Below are 7,612 nucleotides of genomic sequence, written 5' to 3'. Positions count from 1 at the left end.
ATATCCCGTATGGCTGCACTGAAACGCCGGTCAGTTCGGATTTGTACAGCCACCTGGTGACCTCTCTATTCCCGGTCGTGCTCGTCGACACTACATCGTCATCATCTTCTTCGACGAGACATCGACCCCTTCCTTTGTCGGCAGCCACTGTTGTGTCTCAGCTTCGTCCGGGAGCCCACGTCCCTTTCCTCGGCCAAGCTCATGGCCAGGCACTCCGGCGGTATGGTAGAGTTGTCCAAACCCAACGAGCACTGTTCTTCGGCAGGACTGCCTCACGGCCGTCGGGTAGGGAGATTAGATGTACTGCGTATTTCCAAAGCTATGAATCGATAGGCTCCATAGATCGACCAGAACACAGGAGGGTGGTGGCCAGAGCACGCCGGGTTGCGACCTCGAGTTCGATGACGGTGCAGTCGGCGGCAAGCAGAGCGACGGCCAACGCCAGAACCAGGGTGGTCAATTTTCTTCTTCTAATGGACTCCATCGTTGATAGGCTGAAATTAATCACCAGAAATATGACTAAGCTATCCTCACGAAATCAGCGGTAGACAATTGTATATTGCTCCCTCTTTTCCACAACAATACAGGTACCATAAAAAAGCTTCAAAATAAATACATGATTTTTCTGTTGCTCACAATAAAATGTATTTCATCATGAATTTTACGGGAACATAGTATACTTGCGACTACTGATTACGATATATCTCGCTTCTGGATCGTGGGGAGCTATCGGCGAAGCTGCATGATGTGCGCCATTCCGGTGATGAATCATAAAAACTAACATGAATCGATCAAAACTAACATTCAAGTCATATTATTCTCAAATTAAACATCAAATTTAATCAATACATCATACAAAAATGAATAAAATATCTTATTAGTTCTTACCAGGTATACTGGAAATAAAGTTGAAACTTTGTGGTCTAGAAATAAGGAGGGAGTACCCATATGCCAAGAGGGAGTACCCACATGCCAGCTAGCGCGCGAGCTGCTACATAAGATCCTGCTGATTTGATCCTCTGCGTGACATTGTCACCACTTTCGCCTTGCATAGGATATACGCAATGGCTATCCAAACTTGTCAAGTACGTCATATCATCAGCGTAGACGTGGTTCCTCTGCACACCGCCACGCCCAACCGCTGGCACGTCAACCGACCTGGACATTTTCCCCAAAAATAAGGCGCAGTCACCCAAGGTTGTGACCTCCTCCCACTTATGAGCATACTTCGCAATCGATTCATCATCGGCCAGCACAAAAACCTTGAAGAAAGGCTCACGGCTCGTGTCGTATGATGGCAACCACCCTAGCACCATAGCTAGCTTGCCTTGCAGCTCAACGATGTCAGTCGACCATACCAAGGGTTCGCTGACAGTCCGGACATGCAACTCGACGTCAACGGTGACCAGTGGCCTGCCATATTTGTTCATGCCTATGTTGAATTTGATCAGGCCCTTGGAGGCGGTGAGGCCATACAATTTCCCGTTGTAGAATACGATGTCCTTCAGCGTTTTTCCGTTAACCGTGTTTGCCGTCCATCTGCCGGCGAGACAACCAATCTTGCAGAGGGCGACGCCGCTTCTCGGGGTGATGGTGGCGAGGATGCAGTCACTTGACTCGGGGGATTTCGAGAAGACGACCTTGGAGCCCGAGTAGACATTCCTCATGTTCTTTGCGTGGAGGAGCAACTCGACACCGGAGAAGACGTTGGCGACCACAAGCTGCTTGTCGTCCCCGAGCGCGGCGACCCAGCCGCCGTCGTGTGATCCCACTAGCTGCTTGCCGATGAGCGCCTCGCTCTTGAGCGGGATGTGCAGGACCCTGCCTTCCTCGGGGCAGTATGCACGCATTGTCTTGCAATCATCATCGCCGTGTAAGGAGGGGAAGATGAGCCACGGCGGGGACGGCGGCGCGGCGTGCCTGGCCGCGATGGCGATGGCTCGCCATGAACTACATACGGCGGCGAAGCGTACGCGGTGGAGCAAGCTGCCGACGTTGAGGTACACCACGTGAAGGAGATCGTCAGGGAGATCGGCCCACTGTGCCGGTGACGCCATCGACGGCATGTCCTGTGTTATGATCCACCAATCCTTGTGGACTTGTTATTTGAGTTCGCCCTTAGGTGCCTGGCTGGAGTCGGACACGTATATGTTTCACGTAAGCAAGACTAATTGTACTCAATCGTGATGAGTAGTGTATTTCCCGTGTCAGCTTCGAACATGTATTCTCTTCCATACATATGCTAGCTTCATGTAGTAATTTTTCTTTGTTCCTGCCCGCAAAAAAAGTGTACTTTTTCTTTCTTCCTCACGAAGAAAGGAAAGGCGATCTCGACTTCTCGCAAGGAGAGTCTCTTTCGCCATCGTCTTCCGACGGCTCCCCTCTACCGATAAACTCGATTGTCGATGATGAGGGGGTCGCCGGGTCAACCATTTGGATCATTTTTAGATCCTAGTAGCTTAGGTTTTTTGATCGTTTAACGTCGACGACGGTGATGTTAGTGATGAATAAAGCATCTTTTTATATCCTTGCCCAAAGAGCCAATCGATCCTTCAATTGGGGATTGACTTGGATAACCAAGAAAAAAACACATATCTAAAAAGATTGAATTACCTAAATTGTTCGTCCCAGATAGCATGTTAGCAGATCTGGTGTGTTCACATTTCCTTGGGCCATCGGCACATACAATGTAAATTCCATGGGCCTTTAATGGGGTGAATGGAACCGCGGGATGAAAATGGCCCAATGGCAGAACAGGCCGCTAGCAGATCAAAAGTTCTTAAGGATCAAAAATGGGCCCAATAAGAGACGCCTCTAAACATGCCGAAAGATGTCATGAGTTGAAAACGGGGAAGCTCTTATCTGGCGCTCTAAGCGTCGGTTGGTGATCCTAGCGCTAGCAGGGGTGCTTAGCGGGCTGGCCCAATGACCCGCTCAACGGGAACGTGAAGAAAAAAAACTTAGCAATACTGAATGAATAATAAAAGGGGATAGCTGGAATTCGAACTCATGACCGAATGGTTGCTGGCTACTACAAGAAACATTAACATACACCCAATATAAATTATGTAGAAAAATAAAACTTAAATTTAAAAACAGGTTCATCAACTTTTAAGCTGAGTTCAGAGAATTAAAAAACGTTCGCCAAATTTTTAAAAAAAATCATCAAATTCGAAAAAATTCATCGAATTTGATAAAAGGTTCATTGGTTCTGTAAAAAATTCGTCGGTTTTAACGAAAGTACAATGAATTTAAAAAAAGTTCATCAAATTGAAAAACAAAGTTCATTGAAATCAAAAAAATCATCGAATTTGAAAAAAGTTTCATTAAAATTGAAAAATCTATCATAAATTTGAAAATAAGCTCATCGAGTTTCAGGAAAATTCCATCAAATTAACGAAAATCATCAATTTAAAACAAAAATTGCTGCAGTAGTGGACGGTATACATGTTTGGCGCTCGGACCATACCTATATAGTTGATCTTTCACCTTTTTTATATAAAGAATGACACTTTTTGAATTGCATTCTAAATTTTTTATATTTCTATACATTATTTTTGTATATGCGTCGATTTTTAAAATTTTAAAGTGTATATGGAGAAAAACTAATACATTTTAATTTCATTAGTAATAGTTATTTATGCAGTGCCTAATAATACATACCATTAACAAGATTAACGCAAGAAGCACCATGTCAGCTGAATAACTGGCCAAATCAACTAAAAGTCACCAACAGAAACCTTCATGTCCTGGATAATAAACTACTCCCTTTGTTTCTAAATATAAATCTTTTAAAAGATTTTACTAGGGGTCTACGTTGCAAAATGAGTGAATCTATACTATAAAATATGTCTATATACATCCGTATGTAGTCCCTTAGTGGAACCTCTAAAAAGACTTATATTTAGGAACGGAGAAAGTATTTGACAGGGAGAAGTGATTTGGTTTTTCCTACGAACCCCGCTTTTTTTAGGCACACGAGCACGGTGTGTTCACCGAAATATGTTTCTTTTTTTCTTGAGAATTCAGCCCACGGGCTAACGGCCTAGAATGCCGGGCCCAGCCCAACAACGCACACAACAGGAACCAAGGCTCCTCCTGCCGATGCGCCTCGGTTCGTCGGGTGGATACCACCTATTAGGTGCTCCCATGCTAGAAATTTTAAAAAATTACATTTAGATGTTTCAAAAAAGATTGTAAAAAGGATATGGATATTCACAAGATATACGTATGTAACCCGCAAAAAAATTAGATTAAAATTCAAAATATACATTGAGAAAAAGAAAATTCTATATGTGAATAGTGCCATTTCTGATACTGTTCATGTTTTGTCTTCTTTTAACACTAAATATTCGTTCTAGATTTATCATTTTTGTCTCTCAATAGGTATTCCGAATTTGGATCTGATTTTTTTATGGACTTGTAGACATATGTTTTGTGAACGACATCCACAATTGTTGTTTGCTATTTTCTGACACATCGGAATGTGATTTTTCAAAACATGTATCATGATAGCATATGAACGATGGTATCACCTGATATTTTTCCCAGTTCGTTCGTCAAGGTACAACTCTTTTTTTCATTCTTGCGCCGTGGCTAATCAACGGATTATTATTTATTATTGATCCGGCTCAAGAAAAATTGAACTATAGATCAGTTGTAGTAAGTGGCTAGTTGGAGGTTGAGATGTTTTTACCTGGTTTATTTACTGCTGCTACCTGCCGAGTGTGCTGAGATGCTGCGACACCGATCCAAAGGCCATAACTACTACAACCGAGTGTGCTGAGCTGCTGCGACACCGTCTGTCGGTCGGTGGCCTTGTTCGTTTTCAAATGTTTCCTTGCAGTAGTACTACTAGTAAATGTTATCCTAGCTAGCAGTAAATGTTTCCTTGCAGTACGTTGTTCGTTTTGATGTTGCTTTCGGAACGTCGTAGATGTGGTCTATCTCGTCTTGTCACACCTTAGAGCAACTCTAGCAAACCCCGCATCCTGTGCCGATCCAGAAAATAACGGTTAAAATGTAGGTCGGAGCGGAAAAACCTGTCCGATCATATCCCCATCCCGCCCCGGCCTGCAAAAAAATTTGGGAGGCACCGCAAAATCACAGCCCCAATCCGTGTATTCGTGGTTTCCCCCTTGCCGCCGCGGTGCCCTGCATATAAGCGGAAGCGGTTGGTGGAGGGACATTTCAGCCCGCGCTTTCCCCCACCAACCGCCTCCCCTCTCCCCCCTCACGCCGTCGCCACCTCGCCGCCCAAGATTCAGGCGAAAGCAGCCGGCAGGAGCTCGCCGAAAAGCCGCCACACGCACGAGGCCTCCCCTCCCCCCTTGCGCCGGCGGGTCGCCGGATTTGCGGATCTGCGGACCTTCATCGCGGGGCCGCCGGATTTGGCTTTTGCCGGCCGCCGGTGGTTGCGCCAAGCGATGGAGTGGTCGGGGAGCATCTCCTGCAGCCCCGGCAAGGGCGCATCACCGCATGCAGGGACGAGTTCGTCCTCCCTGCGCAGCCGACGATTTGCGGGAATCGATTTGTCCGGCCGTCCATACAGTGCGACGACTACACGCACACAGTGTTATCCATGGAACATCATCATGAGCTCAATGTGACTAAGGAGTTGGTCACACGATGACGTGCTACGGAACGAGTAAAGAGACTTACCGTAACGAGATTGAACAAGGTATAGGTATACCGACGATCGAATCTCGGGCAAGTTCTATACCGACAGACAAAGGGAATCGTATACGGGATTGATTGAATCCTTGACATCGTGGTTCATCCGATGAGATCATCGTGGAGCTAGTGGGAGCCACCATGGGTATCCAGACCCCGCTGATGGTTATTGGCTAGAGAGGTGTCTCGGTCATGTCTGCCAGCCTCCCGAACCCGTAGGGTCTACACACTTAAGGTTCGATGACGCTAGGGTTATAGGGAATTGTTGTACGAGGTTACCAAAAGTTGTTCGGAGTCCCGGATGAGATCCCGGACGCCACGAGGAGCTCCGGAATGGTCCGGAGGTAAAGATTGATATATAGGACGGATGGTTTTGGACAACGGAAGTGTTTCGGGCGTCACCGGTAATGTACCGGGACCACCGGGACCACCGAAGGGGGGCAACGACCCCGGGAGGCTAGATGGGCTAAGTGGGGAAGGGAACCAGCCCCTAGGTGGGCTGGTGCGCCCCCCACCCAGCCCATGCGCACCAGAGAAAGGGGGAAGGGGGAAACCCTAGCATAGGTGGGCCTAAGGCCCACCAGAGGGGTGCGCCACCCCTCCTCCCTGCCCTGGCCGCCGCCCCCTCTCCCATCTGGGGCTGCCGCACCCCTTGGGGGTGGGAACCCTAAGGGCTGCGCCCCCTCCCTCTTCCCCTATATATAGTTGAGGGTTCGGGGCTGTTTGAGACACGGTTTTCATCTCTCTCTCTCGGCGCAGCCCTGCTCTTCTTCCTCCTCCTCTCTGCCGGTGCTTGGCGAAGCCCTGCCGGGAGACCTCGTCTCTCCATCGACACCACGCCATCGTGTTGCTGGAGTTCTTCCCCAACCTCTCCCTTCTCCTTGCTGGATCAAGGTGCGGGAGACGTCACCGGGCTGCACGTGTGTTGAACGCGGAGGTGCCGCTGTTCGGCACTAGATCGGAATCGCTACGAGTACGACTCCATCAACCGCGTTCTAGCAACGCTTCCGCTTAGCGATCTTCAAAGGTATGAAGATGCTCTTACCCCTCTCTCGTTGCTGGTCTCTCCATAGGAAGATCTGAATATGCATAGGAAAATTTTGAATTTATGCTACGTTACCCTACACAAACCACAGTTACTTCAAGGAAGTAGTTACAAGGAATCAAATATCAATTAAGGAGACCCATGAATGCAAACTTACTACCCCATACCCACAATATTTTGGGCAAAAAAACTCAGGATTTATATTAAAAATATTTCGATCAATGCAAGACATCTTGAGAAACAATAAAATTACAACCAAGTTAATTATTAGAGAGCCAAACATACTGAATGTTCAATGTGAGCCGAAGATGCACCGCTGTCGCCGCCTCTCCATCACCGTTTCCCACCTGATATTATATCCCGTGGTCGAGGAGTTGTCGTGCAAAGGTCTAGTAGGATCAACAATCCGAAAAGGTTGTCACCGTTGAAGCCTTGCGTAGATCGAAAAACCAAGGACCGAAACGACTTCTTAAATAGAACGTTTGATGGACGAAGAGAATACCGATGTGATGGAGAGGGAACATGAACCGCCAGAGGGGCCAAATGTAGCACCAGTGATATACCCAAGGGGGTAAAGGAGGCCACAACCTCACCGTTGCTGCAAAAATGGTCGTGGCAACATTACCATGACCCCTGGGTCGACCTCCCATCAATGTCGCGGGCTGTCCATAACACCACTACCGCAAAGACCATGAAGAAGAGGTTCATTATCTTCACACGAACACGAAGGACCCGCCCAAAATTTGAAGGACCTAAAATGCACAAAAATTCCTTCCCAGATCCAACATCAAAAGCCAAAATAACCACGGCTCCAATTGAAGATCTAGAAAAATTTTATTTGTCAATTTGGTTAAACTAGCCGCGAACCCGTGTTGTCGCACGGGCTAGTTATGC

The sequence above is a fragment of the Hordeum vulgare genome, chromosome 6H (genome assembly GCF_904849725.1).
Source record: "Hordeum vulgare subsp. vulgare chromosome 6H, MorexV3_pseudomolecules_assembly, whole genome shotgun sequence".
Classification (NCBI taxonomy): Eukaryota; Viridiplantae; Streptophyta; class Magnoliopsida; order Poales; family Poaceae; genus Hordeum; species Hordeum vulgare.
The sequence above is the reverse complement of the archived record's forward strand: the minus strand, read 5'-3'. Positions refer to the sequence as shown.